Source organism: Paralichthys olivaceus, chromosome 19, assembly GCF_024713975.1.
Source record: "Paralichthys olivaceus isolate ysfri-2021 chromosome 19, ASM2471397v2, whole genome shotgun sequence".
Lineage (NCBI taxonomy): Eukaryota > Metazoa > Chordata > Actinopteri > Pleuronectiformes > Paralichthyidae > Paralichthys > Paralichthys olivaceus.
The window spans coordinates 14,212,089-14,229,893 of record NC_091111.1 but is presented as its reverse complement, the minus strand read 5'-3'; the positions used below and the strand labels follow the sequence as shown (position 1 = coordinate 14,229,893).

The 17,805-nt window shown below is 43.2% G+C and overlaps 1 protein-coding gene across 1 annotated transcript in view; it reads left to right on the top strand.

The window, feature by feature from the left end:
• The first annotated feature begins 466 nt into the window (after positions 1 to 466).
• tmem121ab (transmembrane protein 121Ab) overlaps positions 467 to 17,805 on the top strand; it is a 43,623-nt gene continuing 26,284 nt past the window's right edge. The window contains exon 1 of the mRNA XM_069515449.1: positions 467 to 847. The gene's annotated coding sequence lies outside the window, so the exon portion shown is untranslated. The remainder of the gene's footprint in view (positions 848 to 17,805) is intronic.

The window sequence follows — 17,805 nt, the reverse complement described above, 5'->3', positions numbered from 1 at the left end:
TAAATTACAATTATTGTTGTTATTATAACTATCATGGTTGTGTGACGACCCTCCCACTCTGCCTGCCTCTGCTGCTGGTTTCACATACTGGGAGTTAGCTGGTGGGTGGAGCCGGAACGATCACCTGCTCCTACCTGCCCATGTGGGTGGGGCTTGCAAAAAGGCATGAATCACTTCCTTTCAGTGAATCATTTGCGCTTTGGCAACACATGTAAATGTCATGCCAATAAAGATCACTGTTGAATAAGAGCTGAGGGACATATAGGGCGAGCGAGAGAGGAAGAGAGAGAGAGGAAGAAGCAACTGGATAAGAGGGGGGAGAGGGAAGGAAAGGGGGAGAGGGAAGGAAAGGGGGAGAGGGAGAGAGCAAGAAAGAGAGGGAGTGAGAGAGAGAGAGGAGGAAGCAACTTGAGGAGAGAGAGAGAGAGAGGAAGAAGCGACTGGAGGAGAGGGAGGGAGGGAGGGAGGGAGAGAGAGAGAGAGAGAGGAAGACGCAACTGGAGGAGAGAAGCCTCTCAGCAGTAACAGTTGCCAAAAAGCTGCTCCATCATTCAGTCATTCAGCCAGCGGGCTTCACTTCTCACGTCCCCTGCACGTTCGCGTCTGAATTCCGGATCCGTTATTTTTCCTTTTCGCTCCGTGTGTGTCGGACACGCGGCTGGAATGGGAACGTAAGTTGACGGCAGCAGCAGCTGTTGGAACACCGGCGGTTTTCAGCGGCTCTTCCCACCACCACCACCAGCAGCAGCAGCAGCAGCAGCAGCAGCAGCAGCAGCAGAAGCAGAGGATTATCCGGAGCCTGCACGGATCTTCAGCACCGTGGACAGCGACTGAGCCCCGGCTGGAGGTGAGAGTTGAACTGCGGATCTTCTCTGTGATAAAAACAATAATGACTCTCGTGTAACATGTTGACTTGTCTCAACGCTGCTGCACGAACCAGATGTCACCAAAGGGAAGAGTAAGAACCAATAAGTTTAGAGACCGGAGATTATTTGTCAGTTTCACTTTCTGCTGGTTCAGTTGGAGACTCTCTTGACTGGTGTGTTTCAGCCCTCGATCTGTGACATGTGGTGTGATGTGGCGATGGGAGCTTGGAGAAATGGCTAAACGTTATTCTGAGTGTCATCGTCGCTGCTGCGCATCGGTTCAAACCATGAAGAGCCTCCGTTATCCGCTCGTGTCAGTTTTTATTTAAAGCAGCTGTCTGTTCTGAAGAGTCAGCGCGTGCCCCGGCAGCAGCGGCTCGTGCCTCCGGTCTGCGCACAGTCAAGCACACACACGTTTGTACTTCTATCTTAGTGAGGACACTCATTGACATAATACATTCCCTAGCCCCTTACCCTAACCTAATTCTAACCCTAACCTTTAAAACCAAGTCGTAACCCTCAAACAGCCGTTTGGAGAAGTGAGGACCAGTCAAATGTCCTCACTCTGTAGGGTCTATGCTTACATGGTCCTCACAGAGGTATAAGTACAGGAACACACACATTCACAAACCTCCTACTTCTATCTTGGTGAGGACACTCATTGGTGCAATTCCTTGTAACCCCATTACAACTAAATGCTTAATCTTAACCCTAAACTAAACCCGGCTCTAACCCTAAAAACAAGTCCTAACCCTCAAACAGCCCATTGAAAGTGAAGATGTGTGTAAATGTTCTCACTGCTGTAAGTCTAGGCTAAAATGGTCCTCACAAAGATATCTGTATCTCTACATACACACACAACCTAGTACTTCTATCTTGGTTCATTGGTAAAATGAATTTCCTATAGCCCCTCGCCCTCAACATTGCTAATTATTAATTACCATTAACGTTATTTATTAGACCTTAACCCTAACCTAAACCTAATTCTAACTCTGAACACTCAAACAGCCCATTGGAAGTGAGGACCAGCCAAAATGGTCCTGACAAAGACATCTGTACAAGTACATACACAGATTTACACACCTTGTTAGGACACTGCGTTGACTTCCATTCATTATGGTCAGCGTTACCAAAATCATGACCCCCGACCTTAACAATGACAAATTCATGCCAAACATTAACCTCGCCATAATTCACATCTTCACCTAAACCTTAGCCTGGAGCTCAGACATGGTCTCATGTTGGGTCACATGACAAGGCCAGTGTTTTTAATCAAGTAAAAGCAAAAGTTGATTTTGTCAAATTATAACTTTTATAATACTCACAATACTTTGAAGGCCTAAAGAAATGATATGTGCTAGACAATCTACAGTGTGTGTCTGTATATAACAAGATGTTTGATTGACTAGATAATCCGGTTTTATCAATGAAATAGGATTGTGTGTATGAGTCCGTTAATCGATTGGGAGATTAACAGATAATGAAGTTCGACCATAGTGTGCCTGAAAAATGTCCCTCAGTTCTGCTTTACCATCTTTAAATATTTCGTCTTCTTTTTATGGGAAAGTGAAAATATATAGAGGTTTTGGATTATTTTTAAATCTTGAATTAATCGGTTAATCATGTTAATAATCGACATAGTGATCGATAATTAAACAAATAAATGTCTGCCTCCATAATTTATTTATTTTACATCAAGTGTTTGTGATACTTTTCAAGCACAAATGCTTTAGCTGGAATGATTTGAATATTCTGCTTGTCTTTATCTTTTGGAAAAGTAAATTAATAAAAGTCTTGGCTTTAGTCAAGAAAATACTCAGCACATTGCTCGGTAATGAAAATAGTAATCTTCATTTGTTTTATTTATTTTACAGCCTTGTATTCCCAGCTGTACATTAGCTGTTGCAGGGATCTTACATGTAACCTTTTGGTTTCCGCTTGAAATTGATGTGGCCACCCAGCCTCCACTTTACATGAACTGTCTGCTTCAGCTTTTCTTCGCACCAAGAAATTAATTCTCACAATGTAAAGGAAGAAAAATGCCCCTGTCAGGCCTGCTTTGAATAAGAGGTGACCCCCGTGCTTTTTGCCTGTGGCGCTCTAACAAGCTGTGATGGCTCTTAACAAACACACACACACACACTCGCTGTGTAAAGCCTCAGTTTGTCAAGCCTTGATTTTAATGATGTTCATTAGGATTTTGATTACACTGAATGTGTGATAACTCTCTGCTCGGCGTTAAGTGTGTCTGATACGTCGGCTCAGACTGTGAGTGACGAGAATTTAGTGGGTGGAAGCAAGAAGGCTGAATCATAGCGGAGATGTTGCCATAGGGTCCCGCTCCAGTGTCCTTGAAAGAAAGGAAGCACATATTGATATGCCAGTTTTGCCTCTGGGTTATTAAACTCTGGGCACTTCTGTATAGAAATTGCTGCTCTATGTCATGGGGATGATGAACTAAATGCAAATTAATCTTTCATGCTCAATTTATTATCCAATAAACAGACCGTGAATTTGAATTTGAATAGCCGTCCTACAGAGGGTGGGCCACACAATTGTCTGCTACGTCTCTAAATTGTCTTTGTCTTGTTAGGAATGAAGCTCCCGGTGTTGAAGGTCAGGAAAGACTCTGCACTTTAACGCATTTCTCTGTTCCTCTCTTTCAATAAAAGACCAGTTTAACAGTCATTTGCACACAGATGGTTACCTTTAAGTGGATCACTGTCCTTATGCAGGGCACTAAAAATGGTGCCGCACACAGCCTGAGGGTCAGCAGTTACAGTCAGGTTGACGGCCTCTGCTGATGATTTTTTATTTTTTTTTGCATTTGCAGATCGAGTTGCTTTCCGTGCACTTCTACATGCTCGTTGCACAGTGGATCATATTCACCTCATGCCTAGAATCCCATTTACGGCGTCTCTTAAAATTCAGGCCCCGCGTTGGAAACGCAATTAAATTCAATATTGCTATAAATAAATGACGGTCCGGTTTGAGAGCCAGAGAGCAGGCTGTGGCGGTGAACGCCCACTCACCCTCATCACACCACACAACCACCACCCCCACACCCCCTCTACCCAATCATCTCAGGCCTGGAAAAAACCCTCCCCCCACTTGCCCCGCTGCACTGTGAATTGTGGTCAATTTGAATGATCAACTGAAGACAGTCTAAGAGGCAATTGCTGTCGAGCAGAATATTTTGCCACAATGTGAAAAAAGCTTGTGTGTCCAGAATAGTTGATGTGATTATTCGCTCCCGGTGTTGCTCCCTTTGGCGCGGATGGAAACCAGAGAAACGAAAGTGCTCCATTCTTTGCTGTGCTCTGCTCCACTCTGGGCAAGGTTGTGCCATGCTACACTGAGCCGCGTGCCTCTGTGTTATAGCCGCGCTCCGCTCTTTGTCATTAGCTGAAACACAGCTGATGCTGCATGTGATGCGGTGAGCACTCAGCCCATCTCATCAGTTCTCTGCCACCGGTTTTCCACTTCAGAATCATTGTGCATCGGAGGGCTATAATCTCATGGACATAATGGCGTCCACTCCAATCAATAGCCAAATGGCACAGCGAATCAATAACTACCATACTGTACAATAACGTGGCCTAGAAGTGTGGGGGAAAAGAAGCAACCGGCAGCCATGTTTAACCCTGTGTGTGCCTCGAAAATATACTCCTTAATTCTGGATCAAAAATTACCAACCTTGTTAACGAGCCATGTATTATGGATTGCTGCATGATCTATGCTAATGTAGGCACAGCAGTTGGAAAAAAAAGCTGGCCCCTATTTGCTTGCTTGCCTCTCTCTGAATAATCACCACGAATACACACACACAAAAACACACACACACACACACACTGAGTATGCCCTGCAAGAAGTACTAAAGCAAAGCAAATACTAAGATGAATATCCATGATTTGTCAAAGAACCATTCAACTCTCTTTGGATTAAAACTGCAATTTATCAAAATTAATTTAGCAGATTTTATCAAAACAACCCTTCTTGACAGACGTGTCCTACACCAGAAGTTTTCAATAAACTGGGCGACAACGAAGTGTTCACACATTCAGCCCATTCAATTAACAGTTTGTCGCTTGTCCCTGGGGAGCCAGAAGATTCGTGGGCCTTTTTATGTGTTCATGAAACTTTTATCCAGGCCGTGGCTAAAAGAACTCCGATTAAAAAAGGTCATTTTATATTCAAGGCAGTGGTAAAACCTTCCTGCAGTTTTTCTAAGAGAAAACAGGACTTTAAACTATCGAGCTGTTTGAAATGTGTTATCTACAACATCCCCTTAGATAATGTTATTCACAGCAAAAAAGGCATAATGGTTTTGGCATAAGGGGAAATTGGACGGGTCAGAGCTAGAGCTCAGTAGTTCCTGTTATTCCAACAGAGAAGCAAACTGCCCTGAATGGAAGATAAGAAGTTTATCTTCCTGTCGGCACCGCACTTTAACACAGTCAGAACTGTGGTATGATTAGATCCAGCTTTTAAAAAAATAACTGCCGACCTAAACGACATTGGATAATTTGGCAATCTGCTCAGAATCTCATAAGGCAGAGCTGCAGTGACTGGACATTTATAAATCACAGACTTCAAATACGAGAGTGTTGCTGGAGGAGAAAACAAATGTGCCGACGTGGATTTTGACGAATCACTGGTAGGATTGAATGAGATGGCTCGCCGTTATGGTGTCATATAATTCTGCATCATCTGCACTGTAGTTAAAGATTATTTTCTTCCCTCATCTCTGTTTTGACTCTGGGTATTTTCTGTCTCCCTCTGAAGCTAATTTGCTTCAGTGGAAGGAATGTTGACAAGAACAACAAGACTTGTAGCAGGAGCAGAATGCAAAGTATACATGCAGAAATGTTTGGCATGTCATTAACAGAAATGTCACTGTGTCACTGGCTGCTGCAAGTACACACAGACACACACAAATGTATTTCTCTATAGTTGTGAGGACATTCATTGACATAATGTGTTCCTTAGTGCCTAACCATAAGCCACAGGGGGCCACAGGCAACAGCCACAATTTGTGGTTTCTAGTACACACAACAGTTAACAGAGTCTCAAGTCGAACATTTCTGCACACAAAACACAAACAGTGACACTTTCTGTACGTGTTGTAGGTCTACACAACATTTTGGCTAATCTCTACTAACGGCTATATGGATGCAGATAAATTGAAAACCACACAGTAGAAGCATTAGGCCTCTTTTGCTCTCTCCACACAGAACTGCAGGCAACTGAAGCCTGTTCAAACGGGATGGGTCGAACTAGAAACAGAAACCTGAAGGCTTCCAGCCTCGAAAATAATGTTCTTAATGTTCCCACAGATTCTACACATAATTCACATGTAGAATCTGTTTATAAAGATTAATCTCACCCTGACCTAAACCTAACACCAAGTCTTCACCTCAAATTGCCTCTGAAGTAGTGAGGACCAGCTACAACTCTCACATGTCCTCTATAGAAAGTACACACACACACACACACAGACAGACACACACACACACACACACACACAGAGACAGACCCATCCCTGTGTACACATACAGGCTCTCATTTATCCATCCACACCCTCCACACACACAGGAAACCATGCTCTAAACAGAGCGTAGCTGAGCGGGTATATTGCAGTGAAATATTGGAGCCATTGCAGCCCTCCAGGCATGCAGTTATCAGGGATACAGAACTGATGGGAAATCAATCAGCTCAAGTGGAGTGGCCTGGACGATGGCGCGGAGAGGAGTTCTGCAGATGCACGTCTTGATGTCTGCGGCTGACTGTTCTAACCATTGAACCAAAACATACATGCATAGAAACACACTATCTATCCATCCATCTATCCATCTTTTTGAAATACTTGCTGTCTGTACATTGCAGCTTTATGGTTAAGGAAAGCCTTGAATTCTGGGTGAAGCATGTTGCTGTTTACCACCACAGGACCCCTCCAGTGAGGAGGTCAGAGTGGATGTTTGGGTTTAGAAAGTGTTTTTTGAGAGCAGCTCGTATCCACGTTCCCATCGCAACTTAACATTGATTCCTTTTACCCATGACCTCAATCTCTTGCTAATCTTAACCAAGTATTTTTGAAACTATGGCTATGGGGCTACACAATGGATTTTACTAATACTGACATAATCGGGCCAAGTCCTCGAGAGACAACATATAGAGTGAGCAAATGTTTTAATTTGGAATTTGTTATACTTCATTTAATGTGCAAAGTGTTTTGTTTTAGTGTCTGTAAATTAGATTTTTATTTTAAGATCCAAGTCTTCTCCGCACTGCCAGAGACGAAAAAAAATCAAAGTTGGTTTAATACTGAATCTGGATGGTTTGGGGTATAAAATACCCAGGAAGTGTTGCTCTTTCCTTGAGCCAGATGAAGCATTGAGGGATGTGTCCCTCATTATATTTTTATGGGTTGAGTGCGTGGTTTCTACCACTGCTGCCAATTTTCCACCAAGGTCTCTAACAACCTGGGAAGAAAGAAGCCAAAAAAATCCACAGGACACGACCTCAGGATCAATGATGGGGGGTTCAACTACCTCAGAGGTCACAGATTAGAATTTATGTTCATACTAGACCAGTGCCCATTTGAAGCTTCCTGTTTGTTTGGCCTGTGTTGATGCTCCAAAGCTATTCCACAATATTCTGTTACTTTATTATACATGTGCTGGGTTTTGTGTGCAGAGCTTTTCATGGTGCAGAGTGAAGTTTGTGTTAATCCCACCTGGTTTATCTGCAAAGATTTTAAGGTCAATGTTTTTCGATCATTTCTTTATTATTCACGTGTGTGGGTTGTTCACAAGTTTGAATGATTGAACTAATGTTCAGAGGTGTGTTAAACAAACCACACAATCTTCACCCATGTTCCAACCTTTCAAAGTAAAAGCTCTGTAACTCAGCTGGCAAATGCATCATTTCAACAACAAATGAACATCGTGCTTTTACTTTGAAGACAATTTGATTAAGAGGAAGTGATTCTATGAAGGTTGTTTCCATGACGTAGATCAGCATCTATATCAGCTGTGAACGTCTGTGTCAGTCTGATGTGTTGAAATAAAAATAATCAGATGATCAAGAAGATGTGGCAGGAGAGAGAATATTGGCGTCCACAAACTGAAGGCCCACTGCCCCACCCCCACTGACTGCCAAATTGTATGAATATTGAACATATCCCATGTTCTTGAGACACATGTTCCACATTTAGACAGACTGGAGTTTATGGAATTGGCAGGTCAAAGACCGATCTCCTACCTGTAACAGACATGAAAGTTGTTGGTCTATTTACCTCCCTGCCCTCACGTTTGCTCTGTACAGTGTGAAGGCAAACAGATCCGTTACATCTCTATGTCAACCTCATATCTAATTCATGCACTTTATTGTTGCTCTGCAGCAGCGCATATGTCCTTTGAGGCGCACTGGCAGCAGCTCCGGCCAAAACCAAATCAGAAGCAGAAACGAGACTGTAGCACAACACTGTAGCTGGAGGCTCGACAGAATTTAAGTGTCTATAAACATTCAGATGCCGTATTACCCTGAGACTGTCTCAGAGAGATCTCAATGGCTTTATGTTGACGGGAGACAAGGAACAGGCTCCCATTTCATCAACGCTCCGTTACAACAAGTGTAACCTGGCTGGCTTACCGGGACCGTCAGTAAAACTAGCCTCTGCATTAATCTGTATCAGTGTGTGTGAATGCACATGTGCACGTTTGCAGACTTCCATGCAGTTGGGCAGCCTGTGTACATGTCATTGCCTCTGATTTCATCATTACTGTATCATTACTGCATGTGCACTTGTCCAGAGGCTGTGTGTGATTTGCGTGTGTGTACATGTTTCCATATGCATGCACGTATGTGATGAGCCTACTTGATTGTGCTCGGATGTCCGTGTCTGCAGATTTTGTGCTTGCAGCGGTTTTGACTTCCACTGGTAAGTCGTCACTGGTACGAAGCTGCCTACCCTCTAACAAATGCACAAACTAGGCATTTAACAGTTTCGGAGTGCCGTGAATCACTTCGTGCAGTAAACAGCTTTTCATTTAACATCTCTGAAGGCGAGGCAAATCAACTGAGCATTTCACACTGAAATGCTTTATGATACTTTCCATTTTTGTGGCTTTGGAGTTCTGTAAGTCTGCCAGATAAAGCCACAGATGCAAAGGTGGGAAACTAAAAGGAAATTCAGGAGTAATCGAGTGAGAGAGAAACAAAACAAGTGCAGATGCTTCCAAGGGGTCATTAAGTATTAAAATTAGATTGTATGTATGCTTAATGCTCAAAGGGCAGAAAACAGGAAACAGAAAGGAAATAGGTTTACGTGTCTTTAATAAAAAAAAACACTGCAACTGATTAGAATGTGCACAGATAAGAATATTACTCATCAGTCAAGCATAGCAAAATAGTTTTGTCCCAGATAGTTTTTGGCCCATATCACAGCCCACTTACCGTGTAGAATAATGGCACTTGGGCTCATGTTTGCCAGATCTGGGCCACAAATAAGCCATAGCAATACCGCATGTCGACCAAAGGTGCCAGAGGTGGCCTAGATTTGTTTTGTCCTGTTTGGTCCATAACCACAATTTACCACTATAGTTTCCCATCCAGATTACACCATGCCTAGAGCTCTGCATGTTTGCCAAACAACGCCAACATTTTTTGCGAGTCCGTCTCAGCTGTCAATCATGACTCCACTTGTTTTTTATAGCATCAAATGACTAATCAAAACAAAATTGATCAGAAAATGAACATGGGCGTACATCAGTGTGATAAGGATTATTTTTTAGGTTTAATTCAGCACCTGCAGATCGACTCACGACACATCATGAACATAAGATATGAAATTGAGAAAAGGGAAGAAGGAACATCAGTGATTTACCTGTTTGTTATCTAACACTGAGTCATGCGTTATCAACACTTTGAGTACAAAAACAATATTTTAGTGGTGTCATATCATTTTGTCCTGTCCTTGGACGTGCAATGAAGTGCTGGAGCTTACGTAAGCGTGTCGTGCAATACTCCTGAGAAGGATCCTCCTGTTGGTTGCCGATCTATCCCAGGATTCATTGCTCTTCTGTGACAAACTGTCTTTCAAATAGATAGTGGCGACAGCAAGCGACGACAAGTGCGATGCATTCACTTTTAAATGTAAGTGTCACGCTACAATTCAACCTAACAACTAAGAATACACTCGTTACAAAACAAAGGGGCTTTAAAACTTTGTCGTCCTAACAAACTGCAGCTCTGTTGCTAGGCGACAGTGGTATGGGCGGGACACGCTTGTGATGCAAATCATGGAAATCTATAGCAGCGTGAAAAACTTAAGGAACACTTAATCCTCCACTTTATTGGAAAATGTCAAAATTCAAGGTAAGAGTCTCACTGTCACATGGTGTTCTGCTCTGTGTTCCCAGCATATAACCAACGCTCCCTTTAACTAGACCGTGTACTTCAACCATCAGTGCTCTGCTCACTCTTTCCTGCTACATCACTTAACTGAACGTTATGCTGCCACTGGCTACTTGTGTTCGTCTAGCATTTGAAAAACCCACACGCAAGGTCGCCCTGTAAGGAGCTTCCTGCTGTGAGGTTCAATGTCTGCCTCTCCATGTCTGAGTGAACTTAGTATTCCTCTCAACACTCCCTCCTGTGCACAAGGTCACAACCAAGACGCCAAACATGGCTAACTGAAATTGTTTTCACTGGACAATGATGGCACAATATTCTGTGGCTTCGTCACTCATCACCTCTCGACCCAAATTAGCATTTATAGGAGCTTTTAGAGCGACGTGTGAGATGTTGCTGTCTGATACTATCATTAAAATAACAAATGTGCTGTACTTTGAAGAAGAGTGTTTATTCCTCCAGTGGGGTTCCGTTGACTTGTTGAAGAAGAAAGATGTTTTTGAAAGACTTCCTGCTGGGTTTTACTTTAAAAGGAGACATATTATGATTCTCCTTTTACTTTAGAGTGTTATAAATGTTGAAGTTCTGCAAATTTAAAAAGCCTAACGTCTGTGGTAAAGGGACAGAAACACTGATCCTGAAGTTCCTGAAATGTCTCGTCATTATTCCGACTTATACTCCTGCATTATTGTGATGTCATACAACATGACAACGGCACACATTTGTGTAATGCACCCCTTGCAGTACACAAGGCCGGCACGGCCCCTCACAAAGCCAGGTGAAGAAAGAGCAGAGGCTGACATTACCAAATCGCAACAGAGCGAAAGTTGGAGCATGTAAACCTTTTCAAGTTATAAACACATTAAATGATATGAGCACAGTATGTCTCCTTTAATTGGTCAAACATCTGCAGAAATTCGGATCTTTTAGATTTTATTGGCAAATGCAGAAATGTATTTGTACATCACATCAGAAAAATGTCACAGTACGTTTCATAGTGATTTATTTTTATTTATTTCTATATCCCATTAGCCGTGTAGTTGGTTTGACCGTCCGGTGACCCGTCTGTAGGCCGACATGCAGGTTAAGAAGCAAGACGAATGGAGATGATCTGGAAAACAAGCTGATCTGAGACCAGATGCAGCTCATCGCTAAGTGTGCATATAATGCCTGGATGCGTTTGTCTAGTTGTGAATTTAGAAAAGTGTGGCTCTTTGGACGATGTACACATCTGTGTGTATGCAAGTAATTATGTGAGACCATATGTCTGCCTGTGCAACTGCATGCTGCTCAAATTGATTATGGCATGGTCCAAAAAGTTGAATAAAAGGTACGTACACACGTGACATATTCCGCCCAGCTGGAGGACATTAAAAAATATTATCATAATAGCCGCAACATATTGTGCTGACAGTCTCCTGCTGTCCTGTTTATCTACTTGTTAATGGAAACAAACAGCCCGAGAGAAGGTTACATCAGTTAAAGCGCTGAATTCATACAGCAGATAATTGGGGAAAAGTCATCGGGTCGTCCTCAACAGAGCAAGTTGAAACTGTTCCCGTGGAAACTACTGTTTGGACGACTTCTGTCGGAGCTGCTGCTGTTGTGCAGGTGTGTGTGTGTGTAATTACAGTGCGTATGTTTTCTGGTAATTAAGTCGGGCCCAGCGAGTCAGCACCTGAGCTAGTCTAGGCTCCGAAACTGAGGCGCTCATGATTTAATTACACACACACACACACACACACACACACACACACACACACACACACACACACACACACACACACACACACACACACACACACACAGAGACAACAGAGCGTCTCATACCCTCTTGTGCAGCCCTCTGTATTCCCCTCTCGTTTGTCACTTGCCCTCCACAAGCTCACTGGCTCTGTGAGGTGCAGGAGGGTGGAGAGGAAGGCAGGGAATTAACCCGGCTGCAACAGGCCACCCGACCCGTCCACAGGGCTTTATCGCCTGTGTGTTGTACGTTTCAGCCCAGCGAGCGTGGTAACTATTGTGTATCAGCGTCGATACAGATCAAGCATGACGAGGGGAGAGAATCCAGACTCCCTCAGCCGTGCCGTGAAACTGGGGCCGCTGGTCTGAGTGCTGGTGGTTGTTGATGTGGGTTTAAACGTTGCTTCGTATGACAGCGACTGTGGCTCTGAACGGCAGAAGCAGCTGCTGCTGTGTCACTGGCCTTGGGCTGTGGAGGGCATGGGATGGGTACACTGGAGATACTCTCCTCCTTCTCCCACTGCTCTTTCTGACATTACTCCTCTCATCCTCTCTCTTTCTTTCTTTCTTTTTTTCTTTTAATCTCAGCTGGACTTTAACACCAGCACCAAGAGGCAGGAGATAATGCAAGGACACAAACACTCTCACGTGTGCTGCTTCGTTTTCTGTGTGTGGGCTTGAATACAAAAAGTCCCTCGTTTCTTTGCTGGCTGTGTCTATGTCCATGTGTGGTGTGTGTGTGTGTGTGTTCTCAGAGGGAAATAGAGAAGAATTAATTTTCATTCGATGTGTGTGTGAGTGTGTTTCTTTTTTATTTTATTTCCACTGGCCTGTCTTTCAACTCAGCGCTGCTCTAATAGGCATTCTGCAAACCACTCTGCTCTGCAATTAGCCAAAAACCATGGGAAGAACATTGATAAACAAAGATGAAACAATTCACGTCTTGCCCGTCACAAAACCCTCAATCGAAGTCAAATGCTATTATCATCCCGACAGTGCATTTCGGCAGGTAGAAGCAGGCGCAGCAAAACAGACTCTACTATGCCCTTGAAACACATCAAACAAAAGCAGATGCAAGAGCCTGTTTGTTCAAACACTTATTAAAAGCCCATACAGGCCATTTGTGTGTGCGTTGTAACTGGAGCCGGAGCTAAGGCGGCGGCCGCTTCATCCTTGTCCACACAGCTCTCTGGCAGCGTGGACCTCGGGCTGCTGCCCACAGTTTCATGTCAGAGCCAGAGACGGGGGACTGCAGCCGCCACCAGGCTCGAGAAGCTCCATCATCCAGCAAACATGCTCATCCATCCCGTGCTGGCTGCAGAGCTCCAAAGATGGCTCCAGGAAAAAAACATGCACATGAATTGTTCTCTTTCTTTTCTTGTTGGCTTTTTATCTCTCCCTCATTTCTCATTCCTGAGATTTCTCTCATTTCAGGCTATTTCTTTCTTGAAAATGTTTACACCGAGACGGAGTGAAACCCCACCAGCCAACTCCCTGAAGCCCGCTGCCTTTGAACATTATGCTCGGCCTCAGCAGATCAATATCAACTAGGTTCCCCGTCCGTCTGTTCACATTCTCTAAAACTTTGTAGCAATAAATACTTTTTTTTTTTTTTTTTTTTTTAAACTGCAAAACTGCTCTGGAGTTGTCTGATGAAACCAGAAGCTTCTGGGTCCTCCAGTGAGCTTTTCCTCTGAATGCTGTCATGCCAAATAATATCTCTTGTATCTCACATGGCTCATAATCTGTCGCCAATTATTGAAGTGTGATGGTAACGAGATGCTCACATTCCCAATCACAGCGGCCCCTCACAGTGATGCAAGCTGACGGAAATCCAAAGCACAGGCTGAAATTGGACAAGGGACCGAGTTGCATCATGGCAGCCAACAGAAAGCATATTGTATCGGTCAAACGAAAGCTCCGCCAGCACTGTGCTTACATCAGAGCCAGTCAGTGGGAGCCGTGGAGGTGAAGCAGAGGTTGACTGCTGCCTTGCTTCGCTGGACTCAGTGAGTTTTACAAGGTCTCTGTCAATAGCCGTGACAAGTTACAAGCGACGTTTCTGCAGTCTTGACTGCACTGGGGATTCTGTGGATCTGATGCTCAGCGGGCAGAGTTGAACACTAACGATTCCCACCGAGCCTGCAAGATTGTTTACAGTGTGTATTTGCACAGTGATAAAAATACAGGAGTGAAAAAGAAAACAGGAATAAGGTGCGGGTAAAGGAGAAAAGGCAGCTATTGGGATAGAGAAAGAAAAAAAAGACCTTGTTAAACCAAACTAGAAATGGCACACGGAGGCAGAGGCAGACTGAAAATGATAAGACCAGGCACAAAATGGGATTTTACTAACGTCAAGCGCAGCTCACACAGCGGGATTCAGGGCTGAAATTCTGAGTTTGAGCTTCTCCATTGTGGGAATTCATTTTCTTTTTCTTTCTATGATCATACCTAGAACTTTTTTCAATTTGGGATTTTTAGTTCTGAAGATTACACTTTTTAAAAGCTTTAAAATGCCTGTGCCCTCCCTGAAAACTTTGTACAAGTATACAATCTAATGTAAGACAATAAAATGGATCATGTGTGTTCATATAGAGTGGAAACTGCTTATAGCGATCAAATTTGTCACTAGAAGTGGTGGATTGCTATAACCTAACTGGTTATAGTTTGGCTTCATTCAGTTGGCAGTGCTCAGTGCAAATCATAGAGACACAGAGAGGAGCAGTAAATTACTGACAGAGCTGGTACAACATGTATCGAAGGACATTGGTCAAACGTTAAACTGATCCTTGGGACCAAACTTGGTCTCTAAACTTTGTTTCCTAGCAATTTACTAAGAGCGCAGATTAAGAGGAGAGCTGCTGATAACCAGCTTGGCTGATAGTTGTGCTTGTCTCAATAGGGGGTGACTCAGTTAGGTGCTTTATCAGCGGGTGTGGGATAAGCACTTAGATCCCGGCAGTTAGAAACTAAGCGTGTCTCCTCACCACCAGATCAATTAGTCTTACAAACTTTATTAGAGTAATTTTCTTTGAGGCTACAAAGTCTGATGCTCTAACGGGTCCTGTGCTGGGTTAACCCTGGGATCCAACAGTCTGTAAAGGAGGATTATGTAAAAACTACTGCAACAATAATCGGGAAATTTAGTGGAGGGGTGGGACATCACCCAATAAGACGAGCCACTTAAAGTTTGGAGCAGATCCAGATAAACGGGAGGATCCATGCATTTTTTTCCACTTTCTTTCACATGGTGAGATGTGAGGTCTGTGTTCTCCGAGCATCCTCCTAGTTAAAATATGTGCTTATTACTGATGGTACTTAGTGGTGATGTTGAACTGGACTGTATTATATTAGCACAGATTTCAAATTTTCTCTACCCTAATGTTTGTAATGTAAATGAAGTGGGCAAAACATTGGAGAATAAAGTGGTCCACTTCAATGCAGCTAAAAACGACTGGTTTAATAAAGAACATTCAGGTAAATTAATATCACCCTGACAGTGTCCATCAAAACCGCACATAATTATCTTTTTAAAATGTAAAATTTCTGGCTGAGCCGTTTAATCAGACAGGATTAATTTGAACAAGTGTGAATATTCTGTGTTTGAACGTTATATTACATAGTAGCAGAGCCAAATGAAAATGAGTTTCTCCTCCTCTGGCCTTTGAATTCTCTGTGTCTGTATTAAAAACTAGTTTGCACAGATACAGCACAGCTCCCCCCGTTCTTCATTCCACAGCAGACTTACATGATTCATGATTATTGTCCGACGACAGCCCTGCATTATGCTCCCCTCCCTATTGCAGCTCCGTCACCGCAGCTGTGGTTTGTGCCTGATCAATGTCTGTTCTTAGCAACTCCATCTCTTTCTAATTAAGATATTTCATTGTGTTCACCTCAAGTTTTTCACAGAAAGGTCACGCTGACTATTCTGCCATTTAGGCCTCAGAGCGCTCACAAAGGTCTCGTTCGTGATGATGACGATCCAATCCCAGTATTTCCACGTGAGGAAAATGCCAGCGACTGATGACATTGGGGGTTTTGGGAAGTGTGCGATGTTGGCCCCTGCCTTGTTCAACTAGCTCCGACTCCGTCAGACTCACTTCCTTACCTCATGTTTCATCAGAGCCTTCTAATAGGACAAATGATCACTATAAAATACAAGGAAACAAATTAACCACCAGTGTCAAGATTTTAATGGTTCCAATTAGTCAAAACTTCGGGGAATGCACATTATTAAGAACAATAATACGTCAATTCCAATCTGTAGATTCAGCCTTGTGCCTTGTTCTGCAGTAGTTGACATGATTTCCTACAGGGACAATATTACTGTGAATAGTGTTGATTAATCACATTGTGCGTAATAGAAGAGCTAGGTATTTAGTCGGACTGACAATGTGTCTCTAATGAATGAGCACACACAGACACACCATCAACAACATCAAAAAGAAGTATCCTGTGTGCATGCTGAAAATTATGAAAGTTCTCCACTTCGCCATCAAGTTTCTGTTTGTTGTTGATGAGTTGCAGTCAAACATTCCACATCAGGAAACACTTCAAGGGATTTGAACCCCTACATCTGGTGCAAACGGTTGCATATGTCTGCAAGAAACTTCTTTGTCAATTTCAAGGTACAAAACGATAATTGTGACAAGTTAGCAATGTTGCAAAGTAGGGGTGGGTTTTCTGATGGCAGTAAGTCCAGTCCAGACCCAAATAACAGCTACACAAAGAGCACCAGTGTTATGCTGAGTTCTGGCTTCCTGCTGAGAAGTGCATGGTTATCACAGAAATGCAGAAACAATACAATGGAAACTACTGGTGTCTGTCTTCCTGTTGATGACAGTATTGGATAATGGATTGTCCATCAGGCCATTGATGCAGCAGGAACTCTCCCTGTGCACTTGATGGCCATTCTGAGTATGACAATTGTTCCACTGGGCAATTGTTCCGACAGTGGGCCAATTGGAAGAGCTGAGCAAATCAATGTGCTTAGTGCAGCGTCACAATGAAGCGACAGCAGAAAACCCAAAGGGATCTTTGAGGTTATGAGTATTGCAGATTTTTGGTTCTAGTTCATAATGAAACTGTGGTAGGCCAGTCCAAGTAATTAATTCGGAAATATCCATCTATCCATCATATTCTACTTATCTGAGCTTCGGTTGCAGAAGTACTATAGCCGACTACGTAGGGTATTCCGGACATTCCTTTCCACAGCCAATCATTCCAGCTCTTCCCAGGGGACCCAAAGGCATTCCCAGGCCAGATCGGATATGCAATCCCTATGAGGTCTAGGTCTCCTCCCAATTAGACATGCCTGGTAAAAACCCAATGGAAGGCTTGATTAGATGCTAGAACCACCTCAACTATCCCATTCCAACATGGAGCAGTGATTATACTCTGAGCTCCATCCTATCTTCATGGCTTAGCCCAGGCACACAACAGAGAAAACTAATTCGGCCACTTTTTGACAATCTCGCTCTTTCAGGCACTACTATAAGACACTGCAGTAAATATTCCTGAATTACGATTCCATATATCATGAGTGTTTAGAGAAATGAGAATAAACTGCTTGACTGGTTCTTCTAGTTTTATCATTGTCTTTAAAAATGAGTACCACAAGTCTAGCAACACCTTTTTGCAAGCAGCTAGCTACCTAGCAGTTCTATTCTATTCTATTAGGTTGGAAGGGACCTGACGATCTTGCACTTACAAGAAATAACTATAAATCAAGACATTAAACACAAACTACATTAACTAAAGACAAACTAAATGAGTAGCT